Raw genomic sequence first — 23,537 nt, forward strand, 5'->3', positions numbered from 1 at the left:
TCTCTGCAGATCTCCTGCAGGGTTCAGTGCCTTTCTCCTCTTTTGCCTCTCACTGCTCGGCCTGCTGGCAGGGGTTTTCTTATTGCCTGTATCCCCCTCCTCTTGAGTACAACTGCAAGGACAGAAGAGCCTCATGTGCTCAGATCTTTTAATGAGCCTGCATCTGTCATCACCCGTCCCAGCAGAAAATCCTTGGAAGGGGCATTAGTGTTACCACAGCCTTTGACATACTGACCTGCCTCTCTAAAGCATAGGAAAGGTGGGACTGGAAAGAGAAGGGAAAACGGCTCTGAGGACGGCTCGTCCCTTTGCCAGCACTTTTTCTGTGTGAAATCCAGTACTGCATGCGGAGTGCATTAGTATTGTAAATCCTTATAAACGTCTGATAAAAGAATCAACCTGTCAAATAAATGAAAGTTTCCATATGCTAGATACAGAAATGCAATCTGAAATCCTTTTAAAGAGAAGCTGATAAATAGTGGGAATTCAGGGTATCAGGAGAGATAGAGCTCAGATCACCATGCTCCCTTTAATCTGATCTCCAGGAGAATCCCAGTAAGAAAGGTCACAGGGCTCAGAGGCCACTGAGATGTCCTATCTCTGAGATGAGAGGGCAGTGGTGACACAGGCGTGCTGGCCTGCCGACTACAGCGCTGGCTCTACCTAGGTGTTAGAAAACTCCACTGTGCAACTGCAGGATACATTTCAGCTAGCTAAAATCAGTTTTCAGGTGCCCAGTGACCTTTACACTGCAGGGAGACCCTTGTCACACGTCTCTGGCCACAGCACTTGTGTGAAATGTTTGATGTGACGTTACTAAGGTGTATGAACAAACAGAGAGAGGCTGAGACAGGAGGACTGGAGCTGCACCTCTTCCACCTCATGCCATATCTCTCAGGCAACGTTTTGCCTCCCCTGCAATAGAGGATAAAGTGGGCTGTTTGCTATTAAGATGTTTGGCAGCTGGCATCACAAAAGATGAGGCATAATTCGCAGCTTGGTCCTTGTCCAACTCCACTGAACTCCGCTGGACTGGCCACTTGCTATGACAAACATCCCTGTGGTCTGCCCAGGAGAGCTCTCATCTAAGGGACACAGTCATAGCCCTGGTTTGATCCTGCCTGGTGAACGGCTGGGGCAGTTGTGCTGCTGGAACAGGAGAAAAAACAAACAAACGTAGAAGGGGGGCCCAAATTAAAACTATGCTTGGGATGTGAGTGAGGGCTGGGATGTTGTAGCTTGGGTGGAAAGCAAAGGACACGAGAAGATGTTTTCATTGTGAGAAGCATAACTGATAGTAGTTGATTTATTTTATAAATTATGATTCATCCAATGCATGAGGGTCGTTATGGGCAAATGTTTCAGACAAGTTTAGTTTTACTTTTAGGATTTGTTGTGTTTGGACCCCTCTGGAGTTATCTTCTGCTTCCTCCCTTGGCTGATGTGCCTTGTGATCGCAGCCGGCTTCCGTTCTCCCTCTCTTTTCCTGCCTTTCTCCTTGCTGTAGTCCCTCTGCCTTCCCAGGGGACCTCCTGGTACCAGCAATGCGTTGCCCAAGCAAATGATGGCATAAACATGCAGGGCTGAAGCAGACCTCAGGTATTCATCTATCCCTCAGCCTGCTCGCAATGCAGGGTCAGCTTTACTTATGCCTTTCCTACAAATGTCTTAATGTAATTTTGAAGTTTCCATGACAGAGACTCTGCAGCCATTGCAGGTAGCCTGCTACAGTGCTTAAATACCTGCAGTTTTACGTAAATCGGTGTCCAGTGGGCACAAATACATCTAACTGGTCATCTTCAGATCATGCCTTTCACCTTCTTCCCAAGGCCTTGCATCTCTCTGATAAGGTATTTTAATTTTAGCAAAAGAGTTCCTCAGGATAGCAGCCCTGTGTGACATTTGGGGCAGTGTCGCAGAGTGTTCATGGCCTCACAGGTTCTGAGGATAAAAATCCCATTTCCTGGTGAATTTTGAAATCAGGCCAGATGCTCAGTCTGAAAAAAACAAAAAAAAAGTAATGTTCCAGGTAATTCAAAACAGTTCACTTTTAACAAACAGAGATGTCATGCCTCAATTTCCCTTGATTTTGTATCATATTTATAGCACATAATATAATGAAAAAAATAAATGGAAAGTAATTTCAAAATGAAAACCAAAAATGTTTCACTTCCAAAGTGTTGAAACAGGGCATTTCAACCATTTCAAAATGATGCTTTAAATCTCTTTTTTTTTCAAGCCAAGAAATGCATTGAAAACAATCCTCATCTGCAGAACTTTTCAGTTTCAACAAACTGACATTTTTCACTGAAATTCACATATCTGTAAAGGTTTTTTCTTAAAAAAATCCAAGGATCTTAAACATTAATTTGTTGTTAGGCCTCAGAGCACTTCTGAGAGGTAGTTAAGTGTTATGATCCTCATTTTGCAGAAAGGGAATCTGACTCATAAAGAAACATAAAATGCAATTGAGTTCCCACTTACTTCAGTGGAAGAATTGATGTGCCCAAGGTCAGAGAGAAAGTCAATAGCAGAGCTGGGGGAAAAGAACCAGCAGTTTTGAAACCAGTGCCTTTTCTGCAATCACCAGACAGCCCTCCCTTGCAGAGTGATCAAAGCCCAAAGTCAGCAATGACCACTCTATTAAACCCTATCCTCAGGCTGGAAGACAAAGTGGAAACCGCCCAAAACTTGGAAAGAGACTGAGATCTTCCTTCTCAAAGACATCTGGAGCCATGATTCAGCCTCCTTCAGGCTCCTCTGTCCCTCACAGCCATCCAGTTGTTGCGAGTCAGATCCCATTTGGTTTCGGAGTAGTAGAAAACTCTTACCAGCTTCCACAAGACGTGGACCAAGTCCTTTGAACTCCCATGGTTTAACTTGTGGTTATTAGTTTCTGCAGCAGACCTGCCTCTCTTCTCCGCTTGTGCCTCAGGAAGAAAGAAAAGAACAAAGCTGACAGAAGGTAGTCACATTTTATTGCTGAATAACTTGTTTCTGGATTAACTTTGAAATTTATAGAGCTAAAATATAGAATGTACCTGGCATTGGAAAACAATATATTAGTGCGCGCAGCTGCCGCACACAAGTTTTTAAGATATTGTCTTAGTCCCTACCTGCTGCTGTGCCTTGCAGGCATGGCTATTAATTCTCTTCCGACCCTGAATTGATGCACCTTGTGCGTGGTAACACAAATCCACCCAACCTCCCTGTGCCCCCATCTCTTCCTCCACGCTGGCACCCATCCCACAAACCACCTAACGCTCATTTCTCTGCCAGCTGGTGATAGTACTAGGTGTTTTCCCCATCCAAAGAAGGGAGATGGGCTTGCACATACCAATGCCATGTCCTGCAGAGGTAGCACAGGGAGGTGAGCTTCAACAGAGACAGAGGGAGAGGAAGAGATTTTTTTCCCCCTGCCTCTGTGTGATCATGTGCATTTCCCTGACTTTTACAGTCCTGCACCATCTCCTCTCCATCCAGTGCTGTGCAGACAGCATTCAGGTGGCAGCTCAACCCTTCCGCATTTACCTTTGCTCCAGCACTTAAATTGGTCACGGGTTACTGCAGCAAAGACACGTTTTACGCTCTCCCTCCCCCCATCCCCATCATTTGGATTCACATAATCAAGCGGCTTGCAGCTGAAATTGCTCATAGAAAAATAATTTAAAATTGGTTCATTAATGCTCATTTACGCAGAATTCTTAAATATGATAAGAACATGAGAGCAAAAGAGAATGGATCTGAATGAGAGTAGGAGGATGTTGAAAGCAACTTTCCTGTAATTGTGAAATCTTATGTCTAAATATGTTTAGACAATGTGAAAAGTCAATTTAAGAAGCTAGGATACATACAACCACAGCAAGGGAGGAGATACCTTAGAGAATGCAGACATCCTGTAGCTTCAGCTTTTTTGTTTCCTAGGATGGCACAGGATTCTGATTTGGTGCAAAACCGAAGTAGAACCACGACAATCAATAGCTGCAGTCCGCACCTGGAGAAATGGGATGAGAACAGTGCTTTCATAAATAACCTCATCATGCACACTCCCATCTCTGTTTGGCAACAGGAGAGGGCAAAATCACAGGAGGTCCCCACTCAAACTGGTGGAGCTGTGCTGAATTACACCAGCTGAGGATATTTGTATCACATCAGGTCAATGGATCTGGGCTGATGTATGTCACTGAAAGATCTGGCCCTGGCAATACATCAGCACCGAGGTGTTGGTCACTGTGGCAGCTAAGAGGTGAGTTGCTAGAGCAAGAGTCCATCTGATCCAGTTGCTCTCTTCTTCTACATCAAAATTAACCAGTGATCCAGTAAATGCAGAATACTGTCCCTGATGGTGGCCATATACTCCTCGGAAGGAATTAAACTGCTGGAACACATCTAATTGTACAGTATCTTAACAATGAGGTCCTCTGGCAATTACTTCCTGAGTTAGCCACTGATCAACTTACACCGTGAAGCATGAGGATTGATAGCTCTTGTAATTTTATTTAATAAAGATCAATTTAAATAGTCTGCCTTAAAAACAAAAGGAAGGTTAATAAAGGTAGAGTCTTAAATTATACAGATCACAGCTCTGATTTTCATGCTAACAGAAAACAGATCAATGGTAACTGTGCAGTATAATTGGAAATGTAAGAAAACTGAAAACAGCCATACTGTGGAAAAGGTAATAAATACTGCTGGCAGACTGGAACAGGGGCTATCAGAGGAGGATAATACTGAACAGAAAAAGATGAACAAAAGTCTTGCCAGAGAAGAGGCAGGAGAGGTCAGACTGCAATTCAATCAATGGGAGGCATGGGTTCTTCTGTATTACTTTGCCAAGTCATATCAGTAGTTGCAGTGCACCAGAGTCTACATCAGACCTGATTCACCATTAGAGTAGTGAACCTCTGAAAATAAGCACACATATATCTTCTCCAAGCACCCAAGTTAGGCTGGGAGAACTCTCTCACTCCTGACATAATCGTGTTCCCAGGACCAAAAGCCACGGAGCTACAACAAGGACTTGGGAGGAGAAACAGAGCAGCACATGCAGGAGCGAAGAGCTGCAAAGACCTGTGTTTTCACAGCTGCAAGGTAGCTGAGGTCGGTGGTGGAGGAGGAAACGATCCAGGTTAATATCACACCATGATGGCATGCTGCTGTGTTAACGCAACAGCATTAAGGGGGCAAGTTTACAACTGGTAGATGTCAGGATGGTTCAGAGCTCACCAACCTGCTGCTGTGCTTCGGCATGCAGTTACCACAACGGCGCCTGACTTGCGGGTAAATATTCCTGCATGCAGCTAATGAGGTGGCTCATTAGCAGTCTACACATCCATTGATCAGACTTGCACACTTAGGCACAGGGATCATGTGTATGTTTGGTCCTGTGCTAGGTTTCTCCCTCTTGAAGCATGTGCCCATAATAGTTTAAGCCATCCTGCCCTGAAAAATAGAGGAACAGGGCTGGCTAATTACTAATGAAAGGAGCCTTCTTTCTGTCTGATAAACTGGGCACTGCTTATTTTTCTGGCTTGTGGAGAAATCTCATACTGAATTGGACTGTAACATTCATTACAATTGGTCTTTGGAGAGCTTGGAGAAGTCCTTTAAAGTCTCATCAAAGCAATCTATGATATAGAGATGGTTGTCCCATCTTTGTGTTAGCAGACACCTAAATAAATGCATTCATAAAATGAGAAATTATTATATCTATCAAGGGGATCACTGGAGTGCCAGGTACTATGGTGTTTCTAGCTTTTTTGGGACTGAGAGATAAATCAGCATGGGCAAACTTCAAAAGGTTGATGGCTTAGAGGAGCTTAGCATGTGGTATGGCTATCTCCCTGACCTCAAAGCAAGAAATAGCATGGGATCAAACCCTCTTACTAGTATTTCAGCGTGGACAGCCAAAACCTGGCTGCATGAAAATAAAGCAGACTCTAATGCTCAGTCACATATTTTCCGATAAAAGTAATCATTCATAGTTCAAGTTGAAGTTTAGACACAGTATTTGGGTTCGTTCTTATTTTTTCTGGAGTAAATGCTCAAGAATTCCTCTGTTCCCCACATACAACAACCTTGTTCTTTAGCCTCTACCAGTGAACACCACGGCTAGGTTCCCACTGCAGATGGATGCCTATGTGAGGGGCTTTCTGTCTCTCATTCTCTTTACTGTTTCTGAACTTGTGCAACATGAAAAACTCTGTTCTCATCACTCCACAGTCCCTGAGTAACTTCTGCATGTTAGCCATCTGTAACATCCCCCATTGCACTGCATGAGAGGTAGCCAAAACTTGAAATAAAATTAAATGTATGCTAGTTACATCACTCTATCGCAGCTGCAGAAATACTGCTTCATCTTTTTAGTGGTTATGGATGTTGATAAAGAATGCAGATGTTTCCAAAGTACTGAGACAAGCTCAAAACGCAGCTGCCGTTGGATCTTGACTCTGCCATCACTTGCTGTTCAAGGACTGTCCAGACTTAAGTTTTGGGATGTGAACTTCCTCAGAACATCCTGTTCTTTTATTTCAAGGAAAAATAAATTCACATCTGAGGTGAGGGAGATTTTGTCTTACTCCTCCCTGCTTGTTCTGATCAAATCTTATGAAGTGTGTTTCTTCCTCCTGTTTTATTTTTTAAAATCGTGTGCACGTAGCCCAGAAATGCCTCCCCAGCCTGGCTGCCTTTATAGTCAGGGGAAAGAAATGAGCACCTGCAGAGTATAGTCAACACCTAGAATTACAGAGAGCTAGTGGAAACGACAGAAAATGGGGGAAGTATCTTCTGCTTGCTTCAGTCACTAACAAAGGCCTCTGCATTGTATCACCTTCACTTAGCAGAATACTCCTGCTATTATCTTCTGGCTATTTTCACAACCGCTAGACAGCTGGGTAAGTTTTTCAGGAAACAAAACTTAAGTGTATAACCACAGGAGGACTGTGCCTCTCTTGATTCATCTGAAAGTTAGTAGTCTTGTACCTAATCTTGACACCAACACACTCTTTTAGTCAACAGAGAACACCTCAAAGTGCTATTCCTTTCTAAGAGGGTACCCAAGAAGGATGATATGAATATCCTCAAATGGAAAAATTAAATGCACATTGACAGGCATACATATATATTCCTATAGATATGAGGGATTCTACCACTTTTCCTAGCAGAACGATACAGTCTAAAAGATCTATTTGAGCTTTGTAGGCTAGACTCCTCTCATGCCTGCATAAATCAATGGGAATAAGTGCATTAAAGTGAAAGGAGTTATTCCAGTGCTAAGCAGTGCAAAAGCAGCACAAGCCAACTCTCTCTAATACATCTCTGTCTGCTCTCCAAACGTTATATATTCTTATACGGGTAAATCCTCATGGCTTTAATCCTTTCTGACTTCCAGCACTGCACACTTCAGCAGTCCTGCCTTGGGGAGCGGTGACCAGGGAGTTTAGGATTTGGGTGGCTGGTCAGAAGCACATCCCACTCTTCAGGCAACATGCTCCTCTATTTATTTCCGCATACTGATACCACTTGTGCCCTCTCACAGCATCTGAAAAAGTTCCTGTTATTTTACCTTGGTGTTTATTCTTTTCCAATACCAGCAGATGATCATGTGCCACTCTCTACCCCTCTGTTTTCTACTTCTATATGTCTCTGATTGTTGGCACAACTTCTCCAGCATTTCTTGGAAACTTTCAGCATTTAACTTTCTCAGTGTGTCACCTGGTTTTGTCCCTTCAGAGCCATAAAAGGAAATGATTGCTTGGGGGGCAGAGCTACATATATCATCCAGAGCATATCATGGTTAGGTGGATGTAGTGAAAAAAAATCTATCTGTGTGGAGGAGGGCTGTCTTTCAACACATCCATTTGCCAGGAAAAGAAATATGGCAGTTGGGTTTCTGGGGAAAAAAAAAAAAAAAAAGAAGAAGGAGGAAAAGCAGCTAATTAGCTGTGTAAGTCAGCTCTGAAAGAATAAATAAATGAGTTAACACTCACATGCACTTTAAATCCTGAGGCTGCTTCCTTGCTCTTACATGTATGTGTTTAATAATGCACAAGTTCCTCACTTGCTGCGTTCTTGTGCTACACCCCAAACTCAGCGGGAGTCAGTAAACTGGCCTGGTGGGGGGTGCAGAGGACGCAGCATCTCTCCTATAACCAAACAGTGGCCCAGGAAAACCTCACAGAAACAGCCCTGAAGCATGTTAGAAAAGCCCAGTGGAACAGAGAAACTCAAAGCTTTCAATTTAGGGGATCTGTGTCCCTCTCTAATCCACATCCCCCCCACACTGACAAATATTTGACTGCCTAACAAATTTGCAGGGATAGTCCCTCCTGAAATATGCTTCTCTGTTGCATTTCTCCCTATTAATAATCAGCTGGCCTGGGAGATCATTTGCTGTTTGCAATGCAGTGATAAGTGCATATTCTGGACAAACATAGCTTGTTAAGAAAGACTTTTAGGTCTTCTTGCTGGCCTCGTTGCTAGGAAACTGGAAAAGCTACTGAAAAGCTGCTTGAGTGTGGTGGAGTATATTGCTGGCAATCAGTGTCACTTGCCCTAGGTGACAGCCTGCAGCCTTTAAAAATACTGAAACATACCCTGATGCCATCACGTTAGTACCGGAGATGTTGTGAGGACGTGCAGTTAATTAAGTGGCCTGTGTTTGTATGTTTGGTGCTCAGGAGTCCAGCGTAAATACCACCATTTAAAAGGCACTGGAGAAATGTTTAAGACAAAATAGGTCATATGAATTGTTGGCCAATAAAAGTCAAAGCTGATCAAGGTGTGAGTTTGCAGCAGGGTGGTAGAAATCTCTCATGCATTTTTGCAATACTAGCACAGGCCCTCAATCTCACATTGCTTTTAAATTTGGTTCCTAGCTGGAAGTAATTTTGAACAGAGTGGCAGCTCTCCTCACTCAGAGTCACCATGCTCACTCACCCTTCAGGGGTGATCATGCTCACCCTTTAGGCACCTCCATGTCCTTCTCTATAGGATGCATATATACCTTAATCTTATTGCTGCAAATCTTCTTAAGCCAAATAAATCCTCAGAGTAATTCCAATTTGCAGGACACGTGGTCTCGTGTGGCACTAGGAGTATGTAAGAACAAGGAGATGAAAGCTTTGATGTGCCTTCGAGAGGGCGTTGGAGAAAACTGTGAGCAGATCAAGGAGCATCCCCAATGGGCCAAACAGCCATGAGTCCTCAGGAGCGGCCTGAAGGACACGTACACCATGGACAACACATTCCTGAGCCTGACACAGCCCTTGGGGAGGGAGCTGTTACAGCAGAGGAGGTAAAGCCTTTGACACCATCTGAAACACCACGTATTGGCTGGTGGTGTGTTTTGTCATCTACGCCAATTTGCTTTCCAGCAAAGTGAACAAAGGTACTTTTTGTACCTTTCCATCTCTGTGGAAACCTTGCCTAAGAAAATGCTCTGTGAGGGTTTTGGGGAAAGAGTACACGGCATACGGTGCTTGCTGTGCCAGGCAGGATGCTCCTGCAGCAAGCGTGGTGAGCTCCAGCCTCAGCAGGGACCAGTCCCTCATGTAAAACTCCTTTCCTGTAGCAACATGTCTGAATTACTGCTTTCGGAAGTAGTAGGAGATTAACTATGAAAGGTCTTCTCTCGAGCAGAAGGCACAGTTAGATTTTGTTCTTGAAGCTGGCTTCCAACTGGAAATGAGATTTTTATCACCACAATTTAAAAAAAAAAAAGCATTTTAGAGATACTAGTAACTGTTTTTTCTTGGCTAACAGAATTATGGCTGGAGGAGACCATGAAGACATGCATGCTGCATGCCAGTATGCCAAAACTGTTACCCAGTTACACCCAGATACCTTGTTCTTCACAGCAAAGACTTGTCCTAGGCTGAGGATGCCTCTGGTCTTGATATGGGAACAGTTATGGCCTCAGAGTCTACCCCTTCCCTTGTCTGCAAAAGTGAATGACAGCTATTACTGCCCTATTCCCACTTAGTTGCCTGGAATTTAGGTTAGGCTATTTTTTCTTGCTGGGCCTTTCTTTAGTACCTCAAACTCTCCAAGATTTTCTCTTCACAGAAAGAATGTCATGTATCTCTGAAGTGCTGCTCTTTTGTTTGCTACACAAGACAGAACCTCAACTGAAAACAAAAGCCTACAGTTTCCACATGGAAGATTAGCATTTATTTGGACTACAGTGCCTCAAATTGTTAACGAGTAGCCCTTTGTTAGAGATTCAAGTGCTTTATTATGGGGACTTGTGTGACCAAAGGATTTCCTTCCTGCATCAAGCTGTGATTAACTAGACAGTGATTTTCCATCATTTTTACTTTGGGGATCCTGACTACTTTTCCAGCAGAGGCCTTTGGACCCTCCATCCCTATCCCAGGGTATGCAAATTGCAGCTCAACACCCCACAACTAGATGATAATTTCATAAAAGCCATCCAAGACTAACGGCAACCTTTCCGATGGTGGAAAACACACCATATCTATCAGCAGATAAAACTTCATGTGGGATCTTCCCTCGCTGGTGTGGGGTGATGGTATCACAGCTACCCAGGCTGCCTGCATTCCCTCTGTGGCTTCTGCCAGAAAACTTGGGAGGTTGGTGGCATGAGCTCTCCTCCCTGTTCCTTGAATGAAATTAAGGCTTTATTGCTTGTTCTGAGGAAATGAAAACAAAACACAGGTGCCACGCAGTAAAAGGAGATATGAGGAGGGAAAGTGTGGGATTCAAGGGTGTAATAAATGTGTTTACAGTTGTGCTGTCTGCTTCTAGGACCGGGTATCGACAAAGATGTAGCACAAGGGGAGGAGGGAGGGAGATTAAGATGATACCAAATACATGAAGGGATACCAGCCTCACCACTGAAGGGTACTCGGCTGTGGTTAAGCAGAGCAAAGGATGTAAATCGGAGTGGTTTGTATACTCAGATTCAACCTTATGCAAGTGTAATAGACCCCTCTGTCATCTTCCAAACAACAGCATTGTTTGTCTAGCGAAAAGTTTCTCTCTCAAGGTCAAACTCATCCTGAAAGAAGTTGTGCATGAAGACTTGCATGAAGGGAAACTGCTGGAGCACTGCAGATGCCCTGAAGGACTTTGCTCATTTTTTTGGTGGTCCTTTAGAAGATTCACATAAAAAATCAGCACTTCAGGGCATTAAGTGCCCCATGTGCATAGCTCCTACTTCCAATGCTTTGACATCTAAGAGGCCAGTGCCTCCTTAAGCCCTATGCTGATATTGTGGAAGAACAAGATCAGATGTATAATCTTATCAGCGGTTTCATCTCACCTGTATAAATATCCTACTTGAAATTTATATTCATGATTGTATTGCCCATGTAGTCCAGCCCATCCTCCTGGTGTTTAACATGATAAGTTTGAGCTGAAATAAAACTGTCAGTATTCACTGTGCTCCCTTAACTCTGCCTTTTAGTGGGCAGACTTTCCCTTACCATGGTATCTGCAAACTTGACAGTCACTAATAGACATTACTACGGTCATTAATAGACATTACCACTACCATGCCCCTGAAGGGAGACAATACGATGCCATTATATGGATTGGGCACTTAGGCACAGAATAGATTTATCCACTTCCCTAGGGTCAGGCAGAAAGATGACTTCTTGAAGGCTAGTATCCAAAATACTCAAGTCCTATCTTCTTTCAGGGCTATTTTTCAAAGATCTTGATCCTGCAGGGATCTCACACAGCCAGGAGAGCAAGGGTGGGAGCAGAGACTGTGAAGGCACCAAAAAGGTGATGCTCACCACGTATTATTCTGCTGGAAGCAGTGGCCTCTAAATCTGCCCCTTTCCACCTCCAAAACAACAAGCTAAGGAAGAGTAATGCCTGGCAAGGTAACAGGTACATTGTGGGGACTTGCCTGTCCTTGTCCTTGTGTAAACTGCAGAGACGTTCCCCTCTCCCAGTAGATGCTGAGCAGGAGAAAGCTGGTGGCCGGATAGCAGAGCTGTCAGTGTCACGGCTCATGTTTCCCCACACGCTCTGTCCTGCTCAGCAGTTTTTCCATGAACTTACCTGAGCAGCACTCCATGCTTTGTGCTATGAAGATCAAAGACTAGGTGTCCAGAATAAAAACCTCACAGTTACCATGAGGCCTGTCTCTCAATGTGCTGGGAATAGAAATGTGGCAATCAGACTTCGGGATGAAATCACATTGGACATGCTGGCTTAATCTCTAAAATATGAAATTGTAAGGAAAGAATTACAGCTAAAAAGCATTTTACATTTTAGAAAGCTTCTCTGACCCATGCTGGATCAGGAAAGAGAAGGAGGGGAGGGAAAAAAAAAGCCTGTGGGATGCAAATGATTATAGCCAGTTGGGTTAGGGAAAAAAATCCATCATCAAATAAAAAGACTCCTGCTCCTGTACTATGATGCATGATTCTGTTTGAAAAGGAAAGGACTGAGTTTGGCTTATTTCTATTCTCAGGATCAGATTATTTGCTATTTGCAAATATCTGGATGTTATTTGCAAATCTCCCCAAAGCTTCATGTATTTTAGCCCAATTCGTACATTCATTTCACAATCACGTTTAGGTGGGCTATAGTGCAGTATTGAGTTAGCTGCTCTGCCGATACACCTTTATTTAGCCAGGCCATCAGAGAGCAGAAAAAATAGTCCATAGATAGCCAGCTGCAAAAGATGAATTACAAGCAGAAAAAATGAAGAAACAAGCAATTTGTGGGTTCCTTGTTGAAAAACATTTGCAATTCAATGAATATTTTCTAATGCACATCCAAGAACAGAGATTCTCACCCTACTGTGCTGTGGGTTGCAAAAAACTCCTAAAAGTTTAGAAAGTTTTGCATTATTCCCGTGTCATCTTGAAGAGAGGACCGGGATAATAATGGCAACGATGATGAATGATGCCACACTTGATGGCACACCTTCAATTTCTGCATTAATGCAAAAGCATGGCAGATTGCTGTAGCAATGTTTGAACTGCATCTTGACTATATGGCAAAACTATCAAAACCAGAGATTAAAGAGACTCCTTGCCTGCTTCACTTATCAGTAAAAGTTTGCTCCCTGTTTGTGTCAAGCAGTAAAAATCCATAAATGTTAGTGCTTCTCAGCTTTCAAACAGTCAACACGCTCATTATTTTTGCAGGGTCGTGGGTGTTTATGGATGTCACATCCAGAAAGATTTTTCCTGAAATACTTATAAAACATGTAAACACTGTCACATGGCAGGTTATGGAGTAAGGTCTCTTTACCACAAGCCTAACCCTGGCCAAGGGGGTGATGGACTGACCCATTAGGAAGAGGGCACTGAGAACAGCAACAAGAAGAAAGATTAGGGTTTTTACGTTCAGTTTCTCACTTTTTCACGAATGCCAACTTCTGATGGCAGAATGATTTACCAAGCCCATTCCCGTCTATCCACCATGCCTCTTTGCTGAAGCAAAGCCACCAGCCAGCAAGACCCACTTCCCAGCCACGTCTATCTCTGCCAGCACATCAGCACAGCTTCTCCCCCCTTCCTGCTTAAAAACCCGCTCGGCCAGCCAGGAACCCACTTGCCTTCGAGTCCGTGGCCTCAGCCTGACCGATTACCCGTGAAAACTGCACCATTAGGTTCCTCGCTGAGAGGAAGCTGTATTAGAGACATTCAGCGAGGCTCAGCAGGAAACTAAGTTTATTAACAAGAAGCAGGAAGCATCATGTGTAAGAATATCTCTACACTTGCGGTACCTGGAGGGAACATTATCACTTATCAGCCTAATATTTCACTGCACTCTTTCTTTCACAGGCTCTTGCCTCCTTCTCCTCACACAATAGCCTAAACACGCTAACAGACAATTGGCAAAATATGCCAGAAATGTTTATAATTTGGATGAATTTTCAGGATTTTTCTGACCAGCCTGGTGAGAAGAGAGAAAAGAAAACAAAGGTAAACAGTAAATGAAACATGGTCGGGCTAAAACCTGTGTATTAGGTCAAAAAGGGAACAAATCTCTGCAGGATTCCAGTAGGAGATTCTATTTTATTGGTGTTTTTATGTACAAAGGGAAAGGTGACTAGAAGGTCTGAACAGAAAGGTTCATAGAAAATTGTCATCTATATGTGTTTTCTTTTTGAAGTAATAGTTTACAGGAGCCAAGGGAGGGGGTAAAACAGTAAAGGCTAGAGGTAAATTGAAGGTAGAAGAATTTGGAAGAACTTTGACAAAACCACTTAAAATCTGGGAACGCAGCTTTGTCAAGACTGAAATGCTTTCCTGAATTATGCCAATTTTTGCCCAAATTTTGTTTGGGGGGAAAGGAAAGGAGAGGGGATGAATGCTAGCATTGAAAAAATACCATTGGAAATAACACATTTTTATTTTTCTTCTCTAAGTTAATTTTCATTTAGTTCAATTTTTCTAATTGAAATGACTTAATAGTGTGTCCATAAAATAACAATGAATATCAAAACAAACACTGCTGATCTAGAAAGTTTAAAATAATCCTAAATGAATCCCTGGGGTATGTTTTCTATTGCAAAGAATGATGTAGCTTTCCATGCTTGGTTTTAAGCCAGGCTGGAAGCAAAGCTAAAAAAAGACAATGCTGGGCAAAGCACAATTTCCATCGTTCATCCAGCAAAGGTCTCTGTGTGGAGCAAGACAGGAGGAGGCAGCTGCTAGGTCTGACCTTCTTTCCAGGTTGGTCTCAAGAGCAAACTACCCTCACATTAAAGGAGTTTTTTTTTCCATTTTGATTGATATTTTGTTTAACATAATGTCTGTTGCTCTGTTCAGACCAGAGGTCTACCTAACCCAGAATCCTGTCCCAACAGTGGCCAACAGAATGCGTTTTCCAGAGAAAGGAGATAAAAAGCAATTCCTGGCTAGAATGATTTTTCCAATCATATAAAGTTAGCCCTGACAATGAGCCCTTTAGGGATTTCTTGTTTCATTGTTTCACATGTTATTTAAAAATTGGGATCTAATGGAAAGCCAGCAGCTAATAGAGAACTTCTGTGAGGCTCTGAGGACTTCAGTGCTGAGGAGGAGCAGTTTGGGAAGTCTGGGCATGGTGCTGATGTACCTGCAGAGCTTTGGGAGCATGGGCAGCACGAAGCTATGGTTCTCTGCATGAGCCTTGTGGTCTGCTTTCAGCCACAGCCTCAGTAATTGCGAGTTTGTACGTGGTTGAAGTTACTGTGAACAAACAGCCTCCTTGCCATCCTCTGAGTGTTCCCAAGATTGACACCAGACCTGTTAGGCTTAACACGCAAGCGTGAGCAATAGTGAGCTGCAGCAGCAGTTCTTCCCCCACCGGCGCAGGGGCAGAGGATGGCAGTGAGGCTGAGTCAGAGCTGAGAAGGCTGTTGTCATCTCCAAGCCTGGCAGATCACGCTTCCCTCCCAGGCCTCAACTGGGAGAAACATGATCAATACAGAAACTATTTCTGAAGGAATGGAATTCAGGTGATCCTTAGTGCTGAACTACACCCCTCTCTCCCACAGAGCTGATGCCCTAGGGGGATTTATGAAGTAGATTTCATTGTGGGCTGGAGCAACTAGTGCTCCCATTTTCCTCTTTGGGATGTGATTGATACTTAACCCGCCTTAAATCTATAGTCAAACTCTAAACTCTTCTTGCTGTGAACAATTTCCTCCTAACACAAGTGTATTAAGCCTGGAATTGCAGTGAGATGGTCAGGAAAATGTTTTCCTCAGCCAGGACAGCATTGCCCTAAGGTCTGCAAGCAGCATTGCAGAGTTGTTTGTGCTCATGTTTGACAAAGACATGTACATGTGACAACAACAATTAATCTTAGAAATTAGAAAGAAGCCTTAAAAAGATCTGCTTTCAGTGAACTTAAGGATGTGACTTGCCAATTCATCGTGATGGTGTTCCCTGTGAATGGGTACTCATTTTGGAAGCTGTGTACTATATTTCTAAGATGTTTTACGCAATTTCCCAGGATATTCTGTCGTATCAACAGAAATTCAACATTATGCAGCTCTTAAGCAGCAGAATTTGACATTTCCGCTCAGCTTTAAAGAAAGTAGCATTGGTTCTTCTGATCCTGATACTTGCCAATAATTCAGGAAAAGCAGGCTTAGCCAAGCTATAGATACAGCAGTTTGCTGCTGGCTAGGTTACTAGCTGAGCTTTTCAATATATATTCACATGGAAACAGGATGCTCTTCAATTAGTTGGCAACTGCAGCAAGAGGAATGGTGAAATGTTGAGCATAGATATTTATCTGATCATTATCAGGAGCGCAGGTAGCTGGAAAACCCGTGAGAAATAACGACAGGTTTGCAATTGAGTTTGAACAGAGAACACATTTGAACATGAGAACATAACCACTTTTGTCTTGGAAACATGGAGAGAATTACCATGGAGAGATTAGACAGCCTCGATAGGTAGATAGGTGGGTAGGTAGAGAGAAAGGAATAGAAAGAAATCTGAACAGAAGCAAGAGAAAAATTAGGGTAGTGAAATAAAAGGTAAATGCCATTTCAGGGATTTCCTCTGTTAGAACTCAGAGCACTTAAAAAAAAAAAGACATAATGGTTTTCTCTACAAGGAAAGCTGCTAGGCAGGAGGAGAAAAATGGTTACTCAAAAGGCCAGTGCTCAAATTAGGAGCAGGATCAAGATGTTCTGGCTGTGTTGCTCAGCCCCACAGTGCTCTACGAGACGGCATCGAGCACATTTAGAAGATGGGAGCGCTCCACAGCAAAACAGGCAAAATATTTCTTTGTGAAACTGCTCTCTGGAAGCCCAACACGGTAACTCATCTGGAGGGAGAGCGGTGGGGAACTGCCACCGCCGACTCACCGCAGAAAGATAAGTTGCTGTGCTTGAAGACGGATCATCCCCCAGCCGTCCATTGCACTTTCTGCCTGAACTGCTGCCGTCTACGGAGAATGTCAAGTCCTTGGGGCCTCATCTCAATGCATCTCCCACATGATGCTGAGGGCCTGGCAAACACCTTCCCAATAAATTATTGCTATTGCAAGGAAGGGAACAGGCAGGGAAAGGACTTTGCAGTGATCTTAGTAACATTCTGCCTCCAGAAAGCACATGTCGTGGGAGAATTTCAAAATGCTTCCAGGAGCCGGGGAGGCAGATGCAAGTTAGAAACCTTTGAAGGAGATGAATAACAGGAAGCATCTCTAAAAGACCCACAACTGCATTACTGCAGAAAAAACAGCTGCAAAATGAGGTAATGACTCTTCAATACTCTCCAATATGCTAGCACAAGTCCTCTGTGTTTCATCTCACGATCTATCAATGTAGCATTAGAAGATCTTAAAGTGTTTACAAGTGGATGCAGGGTTAGTACCGTGGCCTCGTGGGGATGCTGACCCCTCTGTCTGCAGGAGGCACAATGAGGCAAAGGTTATTCTCCGTGCACTCAATAACACAAGAACCAGACCCCACTGCGTGGGTTTTTTTTGGAGCCCCCTTCTGGGTACTTACTCTGAAATTGCCTCCTGCCACATACTTCTTTCTCCTCATATATTAAAGTATAATTAAAGATAGAAAATAAGAACAGAGAGAGGCTGGGGGAAGGGGACAGAGGAGGGAAAAGCCCTGTCTCTCTATGTCCCTCAAGAGCCGAACAGCAGGTACAAAATCATTGCTGCTCAATGCACAAATGACATCCTGATTTGTGAAGGACCTGAGCTGGCTTTCCCAGTGCAGCAAGAGCCTCCAGTGCCATCATGTCCTGCTCCTCTCCTGCCCCACTGCAAGAGGGTGTAATCTGCTGGCATCCATGGCAGGATAGAGCCCACCTGGAAAGGAAACTTCGTCGGAAAAAAGCTTCAGAGGGATTTGACTCAAGCAAGTGCCTCTTCTTTAAAAAAAAAGAGTGCTTTCTGCATGCAGGCAGCAGCAGAATAGATGGAGACCTGTCAAAAAGTGATGCATAGGCAGCTAAGTGAAGCTCAAGCATTCATAAAGAAACAATGTTATCAAAGATGAATAGCTTGAAGACTGCTTTTAGGAACATTTACACAGGGTTTCACCTCCTGGCAACACAGAAACGTCAATGCTGCTCCGGCAAGCTGACTCATAGCAGAGCAGGAGAGCTTTACAGAAGGCTCACGCTATTTTTTCCTTCTGCACCAAGGTCTGCGCAGAGGTGTGTGCGTGCGGAGGGTTGGGGGGTGCAGTGCCAAGGAATCACCCTAAATTGGCTCAGAGAGGAGTTGTTTTCAGACTCCTTGCCACGCTTTATTAGCGTGGAAATTCAATAATCTCATTAATTACAGAAAATAATGTAAGGTGGATCTGCTGGGCTCCTGAACAATTTGAGCTCTCCTTCTGTGGGTAATTGCCAATGACATGTCTGAGAGAAATATCACAAAGATACATAACAAAGGGCAGCGCAGCTTTACAGCATAGATCTTGTTGCTATGGGAACTTGTCTTTGCTCCTATCCCGGAGCTAGATGATTTATGTATGTGCAAGAGTTCCTTTATTTTAGGGCTTCTGCAAAAGAGAAAAAACCCTATCAGATCTCTATCCACATCTATCCGTCCAGTTATCTATCCAGTTATCTAATAATTCTTTCTTTATTGTAATTACCTGTCTATTATAATCTTTATCCATTGCCTCATTCTTCCAAATATTCCACTTGCTATCTACTTTTGGGGGCCAAGATATAAGACAAGCTGAGGGAAGGAAAAAAAATGCGGACATCAGTTACTCTTTGTGCGTGCTGCACGGACGCAACTGCCGCTCAGGAGCTGAGGCAAAACAGTCAAGCCATGTGTCATGAGCCCCTACTGCCCTAGTGATGCTCTGCATGCCCACATGCAGCAATTTGATAAAAGCACCTCCCTTGTTTCTGAAGCACAAAGGGAATGAATGGTGGAGCAGGAAAAACGCTCAGATCTCACTTCTTGTGAATGGTCAGAGAGCACAAGGGTCTCCCACAGCTGTGCTGGGCATTTGAAGGTGGAGTACTAGGAAGAAATGCTGAAAATCCTGGAATGACCCTCCAAAAGACTAAAGTTGGAGCATAACTCCCATTAACAGACCTCTTTGGTCTGTTCACCTTGCATAGCAAGCGTTTGGCTACCTTGGGTGACCAGGTGATGTGTGGCTAAAAGGTTGAAATACAATATCTTAATTCAGAAACAGGCAGATTTGGCTGCAGCTGTTTGCTGTCTTTGAATTTAATGAATTGTTAGGCATTTCCCAGTAAGCTCTTGGGTCAAGATGTACCTGAATTTAATAGCAGACCTCTTTTTTTTGCATGGTAGTGTCTCTGTTAGGTTCACTGGGTACTCCAGTGGAACCATATAAACTAACTATGCATAATAAGAAACTAGCGAAAACTTCACACTCGAAAATTATTATCTTGCAATCACCGGAGACGCATTAAACAGGATGTTCAAATTCTGGTGTGCGCAAGGATTTAGATGGTCCTTGGAGCTTCTACCTCTAAATTTATTTCATTCCGCATCCCTTCCAGTTATATGAAACTCCTTTAAACGTGTACATGTGTTTGTGTAGAGCACTGAGTGTAACAACTTGCAAGTTCAAGCTATGATATGGAAAACCTGGCCAGCAGCCACGTTCAGGTCCAGGTTCATCTTTAAATCAATCAAAACAAGACCCTGAGAAACCACCTGACACTTCTGTTAAGTCACAGCAGTATCTAAAATGCAAGCTCACTCTCATTTTGCCACATGCTATAGCATTACTCAAAGCTATTATTCTACTAGAAGAGTGAACATGATGCCCATGACTTTGTTCACTCCATGGATGGAAACAATTGCCTTCTTCTAAAATGTGTCAGCAAGTCAGTACTTTAGATTTTTGAAGGCAAAAAAACAATCATGTGAACCACTTGATCTTGAAAAGAAAGAAAGTGAAATTCCATATTTATGAGAGTTCTCTTTTAGCCTGGAAATTCACTGATCAGTGAAACCTCACTTTGCAAGTTCAGGGAGCTGATTACACTCCTGATCTAATCAGTTCCTTGCCACATGGAAACCTCCTCCATGTAGACCTCCTGTTTGACTTTTCCCCCCCTAAACTAGCTGTGGTCGAACCATCGCTCTGCCTACTTCGCAATGCTGAATCACGAAATGGAAACTACCTGTGAGGTTACAAATGATAAGACGAGCCTCGTGGCCTTTGAAGCACTCTGTAATTTCTCAGGTCCTCATCATGTGGATGGCACACTTGCAGAAACCACTTTCCTAATTCATGTCGAAGATAAAAGTTAATCCCCTGGCACAGCTGATCGACTCTTCATAACAGGGCTCCTGCTCCCACCATGAGTCCGTAGCCAAGAGCAACAGCTCACTCCTCCCCTGCTCCCTCCCTCACCCTGAGTTTCAATTCCTTAAAGCTAATCAATATCCCTATTAATGTTCCAAAATCAATTATCCTAATAAAGCCTGGAGGGAGCTGAAGGGTTGCTATTCAGCACTCACCTTTTATTATCCTGACTGTTTATTTCCCCATTGATAGAACTGTCTAACTTTATGACAGATTACGGGCGAAACTGCAGTACTCAACACACTTGTCAGCCCTAGAGATATGTTGTGTTATTATTACTATTTCGAGAGCCTTTTGCTTACATTCCCTGGTTGCATGGATGCTTTAGAAAGAGTCCCTGGCTTCGGTCTGCTGGAATATGATAGGGAGTGCTGCAGCTCCGTGCTGTACATCAAACAGATAATAATCTGTTATATCTATTCAATTATAATATTGCCCCAGGCCATGGCACTTTATTTATGCAGTAGGCAGTGCTCTGTGATCTGCAGCAAGATTGCAAGGCACATGCGGGGTAGATCACCTCGTGCTAATTCCCAGCAAATCAAGTGAAGGTGCATTCAGAGGCATGATCCCGAAGGCGTCAGGGGAGAATGGTGTTTCTCTTTCAATTAAATCCCTCTTTTCCATACAGAAGTTGTGCTAAGAGCCTGGAAGAAAAAGAGAGAGAAAGACTACAATTCCTTGCAGAAGCGTGGAGTCACGGACACGTTCCTGCAGGGGCAGCTCAGGAGCAGGGGGCACGGGCAAGCGTCATGGGAGAGAAGCAGTTGTAAATGCTCCTCAGTCTTCTGAGCACTGAATTCAATCCCTAGTTGCTGTACATGTCTACATGTGTATTTTAAGGAAATTCAAGCGCATGGTTGTTTCTTCCTTCCTGGGTTTACTGATCAACCATTTAAGAGCACAAAGTAGGAGAAGAGACTCCAGGTCAGGTTATCCTCTAAGATCATTCCAGAAAGGAGCTGATGTAGGAAGGGAAATGAAAGTATATAAATGAAATCAGCCCTTCCTAAGTGCCCTCCTCCACCTTGCATGCAGTGTCCATCCTGGCCAGCAGCCTGCTCTGCTCACCCTGGCAAGCAGAGCTGGGGCTGGGAGCCCTGGGGAGCAGGTCTTCGGTTGTGCAGCCTGTCTGTGGGCTGGAAGACATCTCCTCCCTGCCTCCATCTTTACACCAGCAGCTCTGAAGGAAGCTCCAGAGAAAACTGCTTTGGCTGCCCTTGGAGGAAGGCATCTGAAATGCTTCTCTCTGACAATCTTGGAACAATTTCTGTACCCTGTACAGTAAATCTTTTATCCAAAAGATGGCAAGTGAACAGGGAGATTGACCCTGGAAGGACTGACAGCTTGGCAGACAGAGGCCTTACTTACTGGGGCCAGAAAAGAAAATGTATCACTTACTTCTTTTCAGTTAACCAGTATTAGATAAGATCATTCACACCAGTCATCAAACTGATAATGAGACAGGCCCCATTTCAGGGAGATTATTGCTTTATTATGGAGTGAGCATTCAGCAGATGTCTTAATTTTACAGAACTCATTTCACATTATCAAGATTTCTGTCTATCTTATTTGATTTAACGTTTGTTAAGAGTGATTTGTCTCTCTCTCATGCTTAAGACCAGTGCAGTCCAATCAAGCAAATTGTCTGTAATTTAAAGAGTTCCTGGGGGATTCATAACAGCAATAGGACCTTTTGGGTTTTCTTCCAAAAAAGAAAAAAAACCTCAGAAAATATATCCTGTGCTAATGATTTCTCTCATCCTAGACTTCTTTTATCCCAGCCTTTCCTGCCAATATGCCCGTATAGCACAATTCCAGATAAATCAGAAATGCAGTGAAAAGTGGCATGAAAGCAGCGTCACAAAAAGAAAAAAAACTTGATTGAAGTTGTGAGCTAGCGAGAGAAATGTGAGCCCATCCGAATCTGAATTAATTAAAGATTTTATTAGCATCTGATGGTGCCCGAGGGAAAAGTACTTTTTTTTAATGCTCTCTCTGTTTTAAAGGCAAAATACCAAGCAAAAGCATTTAAGGGTCACGCCAAAAATTTTGTTTTGGGGCTGACGCAGCTATCCTCTGGCTGTACCAAATTACTGGTGATGGTGCAAACAAGGCCAAGCCAGTTGGGTATTTTTCTGTAGGTACGAACTGGCAGGCCTGTGCTGATTGGGAGCTCAGCTCAAGGCATTTTTGAATTTTGCTGTTCCTTTTTTAGTTTTTGCAGTGGAAGGGAGCCCTGAAAACTCTGCATAGCTAACTAGCCCCATGCCTGGGTCACACAGCAGCTGGGATCTCCTGTCCCTCCACATCTCACCACATTTAACCCATTACGGCAGCCAGGAGGATGAGCCCTCTGCTCTGCCATCCCCGTAGGTACATTCCCTCAGTGGCGTGTGGCTGAGGGTCCTGCAAAAACAACCTCAGTTATGGAAAAGGGGGTCTGGGGAGTACTTGAGGGAGACAAATTTAAAAAACAGTGGCCCCAAACAGCAGCACATGTTGCTAGCTCCACCTGAGTGCATCAGAAGCAGAAACACTGCCAGATTTACACAGTGTTTGCCGTTGAGCTGTGAAATCCAAGCCCCACTCCCTGGACACGCTCTGCTGAATTAAGTCAGGAGGAAGGAAGTGGATAACTCCCCCTCCCACCCAACTCTCCTTTCCCTCCCTGTCTCACTTGGAGCTTGGCCTTTATAACAAGGCATTTTCCTCTCAGGCAGAGATGAGATTCCCCAAAGACTACGTGCAAAACATGGACAGCATGCTTGCAAATCAGTAAGTGCTAGCGTTTGCTAGTGCAGCGATGCAATAAGGATAAATGACTAGAGTAGATCAGATATTTAAAGAAAACCAACCTATTTTTATAATTTATTTTTTCAAATAAATGCGTTGGCTCTGTGTTGCAACACTTAGCTGAGTCATTATATGTTATGTTCAAAGGTAGATGCCAGTAGATGTGTCACCAGAGATCTTGCTTAAAATTCTAGTATAGTCACGAGCAATCAGGAGCAAGAGATCTGAAACAGTAGAAGATGCTGCGTAAGGTATGGCCTGGTACAAGTCACAGCTCAACTGAATCATTTGTTGGGAGACTGATGGAGCTTGCAAAGACTTGCAGAGAGATTTTGGTGGTGGGGCATGTTGGGGAGAACCAAAAAATGAGTGGATCCCATGTGGGGTGTGAAATAGCAGGTGAAGATGCTCTTTAGGGCAAAGGACTTTCTGGAAAAGGCAGTTTTGGGAGCTGTAAGCAAGGAAACTGCTCAATGCT

At 43.6% G+C, this 23,537-nt stretch overlaps 1 long non-coding RNA gene across 1 annotated transcript in view; it reads right to left on the minus strand.

Moving 5' to 3' along the window:
- Window positions 1-1,297: 1,297 nt before the first annotated feature.
- LOC129211402 (uncharacterized) overlaps window positions 1,298-23,537 on the minus strand; it is a 57,623-nt gene continuing 35,383 nt past the window's right edge. Inside the window, exons 3-5 of the long non-coding RNA XR_008578837.1 lie at window positions 3,878-3,994; window positions 2,832-2,930; window positions 1,298-1,997 (exon numbers count right to left, since the gene is read on the minus strand). This is a non-coding gene — a long non-coding RNA (uncharacterized LOC129211402). The remainder of the gene's footprint in view (window positions 1,998-2,831; window positions 2,931-3,877; window positions 3,995-23,537) is intronic.

This window comes from Grus americana, chromosome 11 (assembly GCF_028858705.1).
Source record: "Grus americana isolate bGruAme1 chromosome 11, bGruAme1.mat, whole genome shotgun sequence".
Classification (NCBI taxonomy): domain Eukaryota; kingdom Metazoa; phylum Chordata; class Aves; order Gruiformes; family Gruidae; genus Grus; species Grus americana.